The 13,812-nt window shown below is 34.5% G+C and overlaps 1 long non-coding RNA gene across 1 annotated transcript; it reads left to right on the top strand.

Annotated features, from left to right (window-relative positions):
- The first annotated feature begins 1,920 nt into the window (after positions 1-1,920).
- LOC139124869 (uncharacterized) lies at positions 1,921-12,797 on the top strand. Its single transcript, XR_011550080.1, has 5 exons — positions 1,921-2,279; positions 2,604-2,643; positions 3,291-3,445; positions 6,453-6,568; positions 12,605-12,797. It is a non-coding gene; the product is annotated as an uncharacterized lncRNA (long non-coding RNA).
- The last annotated feature ends 1,015 nt before the right edge of the window (positions 12,798-13,812 follow it).

Raw genomic sequence — 13,812 nt, 5'->3', positions numbered from 1 at the left:
TAGTGCACACATACTACACATAGAAACAGGTAGATATAGAAACCTGATGTCATAGACAGAGCATGCCCAATTTGCCAAAACAAACAAGTAGAAGATGAGATACATTTTCTTTTTCATTGCAAAGGATACACAGACATTAGACATGATTTTTTCAGTAAACTAAACATTTGTAAAAACGCATTCAGAGGCACACAAGACCTTGTAAGCATCTTTTCAAGGACAGATAAAGCATCACTATGTGAATTGGGAAAATACATACATACATGTTTTAAACTCAGACAAGACAAAATGAAAAAGACAAAGTAAACTATTTATGAACCTTTAATATGTTGACCTCATGTATAGATATTTATATTTATATATATATTATATATACTCTTCATTGTTGTTTTTGCAAAACCTTTATTGTACTTTATGATCAAGATCCCAACTGGGATACGATTTCAATAAAGACTTACTTTACTTACTTTACTTTACATCTAGTTTCGTGAGAGACGCACGCAAGCGTACCACACAAGGACCAGTCCAAAAGATTTAGAGGCGGATGGGAGCAAGACTCATAATTAAACTCTCTCTGATCGATATGAACTATAAGTGTTGCATTGTGTCTAAAATAAAAAGTCGCAAAAATAAATTGTATACAAAACAATTCTCTGTGTGTACTTATTGTACGAACACAAAAACTAACATAAGGGTACTTTCTGACACCCCATAAGCATTGACCCAGATCAAGTGGAACAGCTCCAGCCTCTTTCTTCTCTGTGTCAACAGAAACATTAAGTTTGTTTTCATAGAGCAGTACAAAGCCCGGCCTGTTCCATTGCATAAAAGTTAGGGTTTATGAAACAGCCAATCCACAATTTACCATTGCAGCATACGTAGCAGAGACTGGAAACCAAAGGTTTAATTCCAAGCTCTTAATGACTTTCAAATCAACCTTTCTGACCTTTCTGACTCCCTTTCACTACATCGGCAATTGAAAACTGGAAATCACAGTGCGTCACTTTTAATAGGACGTAAATGGAAAATTATAATACTCTGACTGACGTTTTGGTAAACAAGTAGGATTTATGGGTGGGAATAGGCCATTTGCATAATCCAAGCGTCATCTTAGGCCAAAAAAAGAAATGTTTCCGGTTAGGCCTTTCTTTAAACATTGGTGCGGCGATGCGAATTTTTTTCCCATCAAGGAAGGAAGGAGGGTCAGTTTATAGTTTTATCAATATAGTCACATAATTATATACTGTTCATGCAGTCACTGATCATGCGCCCCAAAGAATTTTCTCTTCAGCCGTTTTGGTTTGTTGTTATAGCAATCAGTACATGTTGGGTATATGTCAGCTCCTCTCTCTCCAGACAGTAAATCTTCACCACTACCACAGTGACTGCAAATTGCAGGTAACACAGACGATGAGAAGTATGGTACCTCAACTGGAGATGTGTATTGCAGATCATGCCGAACATAGACTTTGCTGATAATGTGACCTTGGTGTGATACTGGTATTGACTGAAAGTTTCCCATCATGGAAGTACTCTCATGGTACTCTCTACGGGAAAATCACAATAGTCCGGCTCCAGGGCAAATCTATCGCCAGTATTCAGAACACCCCTGCTCAAATCATGGAAGAGTCTTAGTAAGGTCGTCTCTGCCGATACATCGACAGGGCCAAAAGGTCTTAAGATCTTTGACACGAATGTAATTTGAACTGAGAATAACATGCCGATACACAGTTCTTGATGACGGATTAAGACATCGGCCATGCTGGGTTGACCTTATACTTTTAAATATCCTTTCCAAGCACCCTTGTGCGATGTGTGTATTACTAATAGGTAGACGTTGAATTGTGGATAAATATATGGAGAAAAGGTACATGCATGAGGTAGAGAAGACACTATTTACAATCCAGTAGAACCAGGTAATTTACATATTCGGGGTTTGATGGATGACGTTGTACAGTGGGCGGACCCTACATGCAAATATCATGCAAATAAACAGATTTTCGCGGGCAAATTTAAATCCCCGGCGGAATCTTAAAGGTACCGCCACTTGAATTCTGACTCTCGAATAAAGCACATCGTAAACCATTCTATAGTATACATCGCAATGACTTCTTGGATGAATTTTTTCACTGAAGCCACCAGCGACCACATCGGATTCGTGAAGACCGTTGAAGATGCCATGACTCTGCTTCGTGCGTTTGAAGTGGAAACTAACACCAAATTTGCAGTTTCTAAACGTACCAAGAACTTTGGCGTATCTTCTCAGAGAGACTTTACAGGTATGCTGTATATAGTATTGTGTAGAACATGTAGAACCACAGTACAATTTTGACCTGTTAGTTTTATCTCTCTTTAGGCTTTTAATGTTCGATTTTTTTGACAGAAAAAGTACCTTATTTTATCTGTTACGGAAACATATTGTATATTCAGTTGTTAATTTTTTTTTTTTCAATTTTTTTTAGTCAATTTTTTAATTTTTTATGATTTTTTTGGGTCATGCATGACAGCACCATAGTTGACTCTAAAATACCCTATTTTGACAGAATATAGTGTCATTTATTTAACAATAAATTTAATATAATTTTCATTTTTTTATTTTATAGATCTATATGTTTAAGTCCATTATTTTCCATATATATTTTTGTAAGTATATCCTTTTATCATTTATTCTTTTCTACAATAATGTATTTCATAATGTGATTGTATTTGAAATATAGTCTAGTAAGTTGTAGTTATCTCCTTATGCAGTTATAAATTATCGTTTTTCAAATAAAATTACTGTTTGTTTTATTTCTTTATGTTCAAATGTAGTTTTCATCTGCCAGTTAGTTCAATGATGAATAGAATTTCATTTATACATTAAAACTATATAAAAAAAGACTCCTTGGTAGATATTATAACTGAAAGTTGTAAATTCTATTTCCCAAGGTCTATTGAAAATATGTCCAAAATCATGAAGTGAATACTCGTTTCAATTGCAACCAGGACCCCCTTCCCTTAAACATGTTATCAGTAGGTTCATTTGTAGAGCTTGGAAGATAAGATTTTACATTTTTGTTACCTCTTCAAGGAAACCTAAAAATTAAATACAAATTTTAGTACAAATATTGAGAAGTTGATATTATAAAATGAGGTGTATTTTGACCTTAGACATGAAAAGGTGGTCAGGCAACGTTTGGTGTTAGTAATATACTTATGAAGAAAATGAATGTTCACAAGCTCATTCAGTTTTGTAATGATAGATTCACCAAATCTTACTAGAGTAAGTCCTTTTATGAATATGTTTGAAGGTACGCCACATAGGGTTCGATGGAATTTACCTGAATGTTCCAAAGATACCAATTCTATTGAATTTGATGGAGTTCCATTCATTGTTGTTGGAAAGCTGGTATTGGAGTGTCACCAAGGCAAGGAAAAAACAAGAAAAGCTAAACAAGCACAACAGGTACGTAAATTATGGGTCAAACTCACTGTATTTGACAATGATATTAACTTTAAACAGGGCTCGAAATTAACTTTTTCCCATGGTAGTCCACTTGGGCTACCATTTTCTAAAGTTGGTAGCCCAGTGACAATGGCTGGTAGCCCATGCCTGTTTTAGTTCAGGGATATCTTTTCTCTTTAACCAGACAAGATAAGGCTCTTTTTCAAGATTCTGTCCATGAAGTGAATTTTCTAGTTATTTAAAGTGAATATTGAACACCTTTAATACCCAAGGAAACAGGGTTGGTGATAATTTGACAACCTGTTTCACTCCCAGAGTTGTATGCAAATTTCGATAGTCATCATAACAACAACACAACCTTCAGCACTGAGACTTACTGTAGCAAGGATAAAACAGACCATAGTCCAATATTTCTGTGTAATATATCAACTACAGTTTTTTTGCTGTTTCCCTACAGCATGCTCAATCAAACAAACAATATTCACTTTGTCCACAAAGTCTGTATATATAAATATGTATTAGGTGATAATTTAATTAATTAGAGTCCGGACTGACAGTCAGTTGTCGGTGATACAAATGTATTGTACATATACACAGGCTGTGTTAGCAAAAAGAATACTGGACAGTTCAACATGCTGTAGGGAGTAGAACAAGAACACAATTGTATTAACTGAACAAAAATATTGTCAAAATTATTGAAGTTAATACAGCTACCCCCTGCAGACAGTGTCACTATCAGGTACCGCCCTACCACTGCAGTGTCACTGTCATACCTGAGCAGTGACAGAGAGCTCTGACTCTGATGTATATGGTAGTTGAAGAAGAGTTTGGGTTAAATGACGATCCTGACAGTGAAACGTACTTGAGCACAAGATCAGGCCAGAGAGCAACACATGGAAGACTAGGAGACTTAAAAAGTTATTGGGATTTTGGAAATCTGGCATGCGCGAATAATCGAATATAAAAGAAAAAAAGATAGGGTTACCATGTTCAATTTTCTAAATTTTCATAGTCACGTCATAAAATAATACAAAAGCAATATTTTGAACCATAGACTAAATGAAAAAATATGTGACTGAATGGAATAGATATTTTTAACCAAATTTGTCATTGTTACAACCAAAATTTCAGAGATGAAATACATTTATTTGATTGAGTAATTTTAACCTTCCAGTATTGTCAATTTTGAGTAGCATCTAATTCACATGTTTTTGAAATAAATGTTTGGTAGGTCAATGTGCTCAGATTTTTTTTACAATATGACAATTAGCCAGAATTCACGATTTGCCTACTCATCGTGTGCTCTTTGGCAGGATCATTTGAGTTTGATTATTTCAAGTTGGCTTGGACTGATAAATCCAAAAAGCTCATTGATACGCTTGAAAACGCATCAATTTAAGAACTTGCCTTAGCTATATGACGTTACAAACTGCTAATTAGATGTAGTGTTGAACATCTGCGAGGGGAACAGGGGCATGACACGTTTATTTTTTCCGCTCGCACATCTTTTACTGATATATGGGCTTGTGATAGTTGGGTTGTGTACTTGAAATATATTGATCATATAGAGGGGGAATTTGAAATGTTTTTCGGGTATTGAAGGGGGATCTGAAGAAAATAAGTATTCAATCGCGATTCCTCCAGCCCCCCTCCCCAAAGGGAGGGGGGACCTGAGCAGTGACAGAGATAGCTCTGACTCAGATGTATATGGTAGTTGAAGAAGAGTTTGCCTTCGCTTGTCCCAAAGTGAAGGACTGGACATGGAATGCCAAGTACTGACTGAATTTCAGGTCTCAGGCTTTGGTAGTCCGTGTGGCCTACAAATGCATGTATTTTGGTAGCCCCATACAAAAGTTGGTAGTCCGACCTGTGGACGCGGGACAAGTGCTTATTTCGAGCCCTGTTCAATGGTTGCTGTAATGACAATAGGAAAGAATTAGAATAAGAACTGCAAGTTAGAGACACTTTTCACAAAATTCGAAGACTATTCACATGTGTTGTGCCATTCTTTATTTCACATTCTTTAAACATATGGCCTTCTACAATAAGGCCAAAGTAATTAAATTCTTTGTTTTGCGTCCCAACCCGCGTAGGTTTTTAAGGTTTTCATGAAAAACACACACAATGTATTTGGATTGGAAATTTTAGGACATAACCGCTTAGCTTTTCTGAACTAAAAATTTTGTTACAATTTTTTATGTGCTGCAATCAAATAACATTGTGTTAATTTTCTTGTGTGTGTTTTCAGCCGCTTAGACGCGTACCTTTTCCCATTTAGAGTGGACGCAAAACAAAGAATTTAATTACTTTGGCCTAAGCAACTATATTGGAGTGTACACATTTCCTTTTCCTCATTAGCAAAATACTGGTCGTTGTCAACGCCCTGCTCTCATACATGTTCTTAATTCTTGTATACATCTTCCTGCAATGTTATATTCATATGTTGACACAAAAAAAAGACTTATTCAAAACACAAATATGACTAGGTTTAAATGGTATCTTCTCATATTGTTTTTATTCCTTACATTAATGAACATGTCCCTGAAGATTTTACAATAATAGAAATTGATAATGCAAAGATACTCATTGACAGTTACATAGAAACATGTGCCTATTTTAATGAAATCACATGAAAATGTGAAATATTGCCATATTATAGAGATCACAAAGAATTTGGAACACTAACTTGGACATTAAATTGTAATAAATGTATTTGACTGAATCGCACAATTTAAACATTGCCTTTCTTTCATTTTGGAACAGTATATTTTTAGTTCAGAGTTGAAGTACACACTGTGATGGTAGTCTACATTTCAAACCAGTAACTAGCTAGGTTCCTTATGTGTATATTTTATGTGGTAACTTAGTATTTCAAAGTTTAACATCAATTGATATTTTATGACCTCCTACAAAACTATGACTTTGATGTTTAAATTTGGTTTTGTAGACTTCTCAAAACCATGACACATATAGACAAAAGTATGATGTCATTTATTCTTTTTCTCAGCTCAATGATGATCATGGTAGTTATAAGAAGAAGAGATTCCTGTCCAACCCAGCAAGAAGATTGGTTGCCCAGCACAAGTTATTATGCGGGAAGTGATTCGATTTGATCAGTTCAAGGTAAAGAATCTTTTTGAATGTCACACACTTTGTACCCTTATACAGTAAAGTTACCAAAACTTGTGAAAAGGAATTCATTTTCATTCCCATACGGATGTATCTTCTAAAGCTGGAGTCCAATTGTGCAGATATGGTGACTGATACAGTACTTAACATTTTATTTATGGTATACAAATGAGTATTATTTTAGATGTATAATTAACCATAGTGTATGTATGCATTCACAAATAACTAAGTTGTGAACTTTAAGGTGAGTTTTTAATTTCAGCACTCTGACAATGTTAAATACTTGTGGAGATTATAATGGATGGGGGAGGCCAGATGAATTCAGGGGGGGATGTAGGGGGGGGGGGGGTGGTAGTAGTAGGTGTTAATTTAAAAGTTTGCAATGGGTCGAGTGGTGAGATTAAGATTTTGGTTTATTGCTTTCATACATTTTCAGATTCCATATTTTTGCAGATAATTCTCAAAAGAAATGAGAGAATGAGGCTCATACTCTGAGGCTGGTATCTTTGGGAATTTTGTCATTTTTTGTGTAAAAAGCCTCAGTATTTTCACATCTTTTTGATATTTTAGCTGTTTTATTTATCATTGAAAAGTCACCTCTGATAAAGATTGTTAAACTGCCACTGCTTATAAAGTATCTTGGTATTTCCGTACAGCATGCTGGAACACACATTATACACAAAGCCCTTCCTCCTCCGTGTATTTGTGAACAGATTTGAAAGTAACTTTATTCAATGAGACAAATGAAGATATGAAATGATAGTGACAAGAATGAAAACTTGAGCTGTGCAACAGTGTACATATTTTATAAACTTTGTATTGAAACCCAATGCTGAAATGGTCAAGGAATGTTATTGACACTGTGATTGTTTTGATGCTCATTCGTCATGGTTCTTCATAATGAGTTTAAAAGTGTCAGACTGATTCTGGAATGTTTGCAGTAAATTGTCCTGTGTGATTTATTTCAACTACACACACTTAAGTTAATATGGATACAGCCCACATTACTACATTGTCTGTCATTTCAAAATTAAATTTACGACAATAAAAAGTGTACAATCTATTGATATCGATATGAACTGTGTTTATTTCAAAAATACCAAGTCTCACACTTGTTATTTATGACCGGACATGAACTAGGGGTAAATTTGGATTTTCTTTTAAGGGCAAGGTCAATCTTGTGAGTTTGTAGTCTTGAAAGAAAGACAACTTCAATACATAAATGTGAGACCATAAAATTTTATTAATAATGTAACTATTGTAATTAAATTAAATAATAATATCATCAGATCTAAAATATCATGTATGCAATTTTGTTGTCACATGCATAAATGAGTCAGAAATAAACTCCCTAATATAACCACACAAAAGTAATTGGCTTTGTCATTTCATGGCAACTTACAAACTCATATAGACACTGGCTTTTCTAACCTGAAAGATAATTTTAAATTGTCATTTACATGTGACATTATGGAAATGGTTCACATGTTTGCATCTATTCATGTGACTAAATGATTGACAGCCGCACAGTAAGTGAGGCTACCCACAAGTCTCCGTGATCTGTACACACGGAGATCACTCACTGAACTGAAGCAAATTTCTTCTGTACACAGAACAACTTGGTCCATATTTCAAAATTGTGGCAACATAGTTCTGATAATCATAATTTTCTGATTTCTCACTGTGAATAATGAGAAGATCAACCCCTTTTCCGCGGAGGAGATAGCAATTTTGTAATTTTGTCGACATAGATTTTTGACAGCCATACACAATATTTTCAAGGAAACCAAGGGAATAAGTTGCATCTGTGTTTGCAGAAAAAAGGGTATTGATTTTTTTAATGGTCGTAACAAAGGAAATTTGCATGTCTGACAGGTGGTATGATGAGACCATCTTAGTTGCTGATAACTTTATCTTGACAAGTGTGCAATTTTTAGCACCTCCAACCGTCGACTTCTCATTCAATTTACTCTTGAATTTTAAACATAATCAATAATTTTGGAACATAGTTTTAACAAATAATCCTGAACTTAAATTGTAAGTTAAGAATTGTTAAGAAACTGATAAAATTGAAAAAGCCTTTAGCAAAAAATGTCTGAGTGAACAAATCAAGGGGAATTGTGGGTAGCATCACTTACTGTGAGCTGTTTTACATTGTAGAAAAAAATTCCCCAAGGACCCTAATAGCTGTGTCTGAAGAAATTTTTCATGAAAAATTTCTTAATTTCAAAAACCTATTGACTAATTTGTATGTAACTCTCTGTTTTGGTGTTTATGAAAATATATCTTCATGATATAGGGGCCATCATTATTTACGGCCTGGGGGGGGGAGGGGGTTGGTCTGACGAATTTCATATGAAACGCTGTAATTTTGAGTAACCCCCCTTGCCAACCCTGATGAAATTGAGTAATCTCCCTCTGTAACACACAAATTTTGACTGACCCCCCAAACTTACAAAACTTAAATATCAAGACATATATTTGTAAAATTTACCAAAAAAAAATAGCAACAGTAAAGACCGTTCATATCCTGCTTTACCCAGCTGCTAGATTATCATTGGGTATTTCATGACGGTTGAAAAAGATGAAACCGATAAATGAAATTCTAAGTCACAATAAAATATAGATATAAAAGCTCACGCTATAACTCAGTATCCAGCCATATAGTATTGTTTAATTAGTATGGGTATCATTACAAGGTTTTCAGTAACTTAAAGATTTTTGACAAGAAAAATTTGAAAATACTGAGGATGGCTGAGGAGGAAAGAGTCACAAGAGGTTGTACTCTGTCTTGTGTGAAAAATTGAGAAATTGATGTGTGTAATGACGCAATCTGGTGCAATATGAGAGGTGTTTTCAATTTGTGATTTTACTAAGAAAAAATGTGGGAACCGGTTTGCCATTGGGTGGGAGTGCAAGAGATGGGTGTACCCCCTCTCACATCAAAAATTCTGAGAAATTGAGATGTGAAATGGTGCAGTCTGAAAGGGGTTTTAATTCAAAAATTGAGGAACCCCCAACCCAACCCCCCTTTTTCTTCACATTTTGAGCAACCCCTTTTGTAGTTTTCAATATTATGAGTGACACCTCTCACATTCCTCATACCCCAAGGCCATGAATATGAATTAAAACAAAGCTGAAAGGCTTTTTATTGATTACTTTATCATAGACAAATTAAGAAATTGTCCTTACACACATCAGAGCCAAACAAAGTTGTGTTTAGGGAAGTTGACAGTAATCCTAGATAAAAACCTGGAAATAAATTAAGGTGGAGCTGCATGTTGCTAACAGTTTTTTTTCAAAGATGACAAGGAAATATTTTCAAAAAGCAGAGAGTCTTAAGTTAAGTATGGTAGCAATAGCTCACTTTAAGGATAAATGGGTGTATATTTGTGGTAAAAAACCTGAATTTTGATATTAATGATTAAAATTAATTTATATAAGTCAAAAACTTGATGCTATTTTCTGAAATATAATATTACACTTGAAAGATGAGTTTATGTGGAAAAAGGACTATTTTATTTGACGTTATCTATTCTCATTCAGTAATGACCTAGGTTGAAAGACTGACACTCAAAAAAGTGATTAAAATTAAAATTCATTTCTATTTGAAATGTAAGAAATTTATTGCCAAACAAAACAGTCATTTTGGTATATAGCATTTCAAAAACATATAATTTGAAAATTTCAGAACTTTTGAAATTAGGTGGATAAAGAAGCCAGAAAATTGGGTGTTTCGTATATACACTTCCTTATCATACAACTTATGACTGCTTGACAAGCTACAAGCTACAACCAATATAGGGTTAACAAATTTATTAAAATTGAGTTAATATTTGTAAACAAGTGATTTTTGAGCAAGATGAGATGTGTTGGGTGCAGTGCGCCCTTCAGTGGTAGATTACTTCCATGCAGTTCATACAGTTATATTATGATATTTTAATGGAAGTAACACAGATATTAATTTATTGAGGAATGTAATATATAAAGTCATATTTTAACTGTTTGATTATCTCACTTGAGCCATCTCATGTATAGACAAATTTACTGACCATTTTTATATATCATGACACACTTTTAACAAATATTCCTAATGAAGCCACTGTTATGGCTGTATGGGTCACTTGAAAAATGATGAAAAGGAAAAGGGGTTATGCATAATCTGTTAAACAATGAGGGGATTTTGAAAAATGTTCACCGTGTGACACAGTTCGTGATCACACTACCTCATTGCATTTTCAAAAATTCATTATCATCAGCAGTGTTTCATCAAGAGAGGGGGACGGGGGGTATTCCCCCTCTGGTGACATGTCGGTACCCCCTAGTAATTTGTCAAGGGGGAGACCAGGCCACTCAGAATCACTGCCAGTCACACCTTAGAGATACAAGTAGAACACATGAACTGGTGAAATCCCCCCTAAATTTTCTGGTAAAGGGGAAATTCCCCCCTGCAGCCATCCTGGATGAAACACTGCACCAGGAGATGATCTATGTATTCAAAGTATCATAGCTGCCTGGTCATCTGAAATACACTGGTATATAATGCTGCAGGTACCACACAAACCATTTCTGGCTTCAAAATGTCATGTATTTTGTTGCATTAACATGCTTGTCTGTGCTTTATTTAACCACTGGAGGATTCCGTCTAATCTAAATTGATAGAAATCTTGAACAGATTTGTCAGTTTTGTAGTATCTCTGATTTTTCTATCATTTATTATCACCACTGTGACAGGTTGCACTTCTTGTCATGTCAACTAAGATGGTCTGCCTTATTATATTTGTTTGTAATGTATGCTGTCATATGTGTCAGCTGATGATAATATCATTCTAGAATATAGTTTGTCAGTTTTCAGTATCTCTGTGTTTGTAATGTTGATTACCATGGTGACATGATTGCATTTGTAAGGTCAACTAAGATGGTATGCCTCAACATCCGATGGATCTAGGAAAAGATATAAACATATCACATTTTATTTACAGAATGAATACTTAATTTCATTAACTTGGTTATAATTGCTCAAGTTCGTTACTATGTGAACTCAATATTTTTATATTTGAAGACTTAGACTAAGTCTGAAACATTGGTGAAAAACGCATTTAAAGCTTGCTTCTAAAATGTATCTGCATTTTCATAGATTTCAAATCTTGAATTTTATAATTCTTTTTTAATATCTAATTAAAGTTTAAATCAATGAAACGGAATAATATGACATAACAGCATAATATAGATATGCAACTTTTGATGAAACATTGAATAGAACTTGGGGAAATTGTGCATTTGTTTCTAGTTTCATCATTCTACATACTGCCATTGTTGTAGTGACCTGTACAAAAAGTTTCATTTTTCAGTTTCAAATAACATACTGTAGTAATGTCTCATTTACCCTTTACTATCATATCAAATAAAAATTCTGTGAAACTACAAACTGTAACAGTTGAACTTTTCAGTATAACTAAACATTGAATTTGATTGTTGACCAAAAGTGGCATATCATCCTCTCATTCACCAATTATTAAAGAACAATACCACATCGGGCAAAGTTTAAGATGATACATGTAGTACTATTAAAATAAATTTATTAATTCTTTAGTCTATCATGTCTGATTTTGGTGTCATTGGTAAATTCAGTATATTTGCTGACAAAAAAGTTATCTTTCATAGACATAAAAACAAAACCAAATGACAATTATAGTGCTATTGGATAATAACAGTTATTCCTATGGTGTATTTAAATATTACTGTTAGACTGATTTTCAATTTGTCCAACCCTCACTGCTCAAAAAATATGACCCCTTCCTATTGATCATTTCCTATTTACATGCCTGTCACCTTGTCAATGTTATAAACAATTGTACTCCATAATAAGCTGAAAACTGTAGGTTATATAGTATGTCAAGAGAGGTTTGATCAATTTGAAATCTGCATTCATAACAGCTGAATTATCAATTTATGATAATTAACAAAGATTCAAATGAATACAATGCAATCTAGCTGGAATGCAATATTTAATGCCTATGTTGTTTACAGGTATCATCAAACAGTATTTGGAGGAAAGAAGAAGCGTCAAAACTACTGAGACAATGTCTGTCTACAGTGGAGGATCCAACTATGGATTTTCAGAGGAGAATTTATGTTACTCTCCCAACTGTGAATGAGCATAAATTTCATGTTACTGGGGAGGTAAGAATTTTCGTATTCTATCCATTGTTGATGAATAATGAAAGACAATGTCGACTCATCAATAGATATAGCTAGACATAGATATGAACAGGCATACATCAGGTGCAGCCAATGAACAATGCACTTTTAAAGGGGTCTTTACTATGACAAGATATATTGTGCATGACAAGTAATGTGAACTGACTAATTTTAAGTCATGAGGGTAATTAATAAGCTGTTCATAATTTGTCCTCCCGCAGAAAACTTTTCGACTTGCCCTCCCGCACTCAAACTTCATTTTTACCCACTCCCCACTTATTTTTGCCTGTTTCCCCTCCCCGCTGTAAATTTTGAAGCTCCCCTGCCCTGTGGCGGGAAAAAACTTGCCAATTTCCCCTGCCCTGCAAAAATTCCCCACAAAATTTCGTCATTCCATTTCCCCTGCAGACATGGAGCTACCCTCTGATGAAAAAACCTGTCGATTTTTCCCTGCCCTGTGAAAAAAATTCCCCTGAAAACACCATGGCTCAACTTCCCCTGACCCGTTTTAAAAGTACCTCCCCCTCTCCTCATTTTTCGCAAAGCTCTGTCCCCGGGACAACCAACCGATATCTGCCCTGCACGACAAAAGAAAATAAAATATGTCCCCTGCCCAAGCTATAATACCGGTATTATAATTTCCCCTGCCCTCAAATATTGCTCCTGGAATAGCTTTTTTGATGAATAGCTGCTTTAGCTGCACCTGATACATGAATTGATTTTTTTCTCAACAAATGTAAATGATAAACCATTGTTTTTAGTATGCTTCATAACCTACAAACATTATAGGATGCAATATTTGTAAAACAAATTTATGGCATGTGATTGGCAAATTCGTCTAAATTTCAATGAAACCTGTGTATATACTAGCTTTCCAACAAAGTCCATTATGCCCTTTTTCTGTCCAAGGGACTGTAGAATGATATTTGCAGATATATAGAATTGCATAAATGTAATAAAAATAGCTATTTAAAAGGAATGAAAAATTTTTCAGAATTATGACAAAATAACATAATTAACAAGCTAGCCAAAACAAT

This window comes from Ptychodera flava (assembly GCF_041260155.1).
Source record: "Ptychodera flava strain L36383 chromosome 23 unlocalized genomic scaffold, AS_Pfla_20210202 Scaffold_24__1_contigs__length_23054250_pilon, whole genome shotgun sequence".
Lineage (NCBI taxonomy): Eukaryota > Metazoa > Hemichordata > Enteropneusta > Ptychoderidae > Ptychodera > Ptychodera flava.
This window is presented reverse-complemented; position numbering and strand designations above follow the sequence as displayed.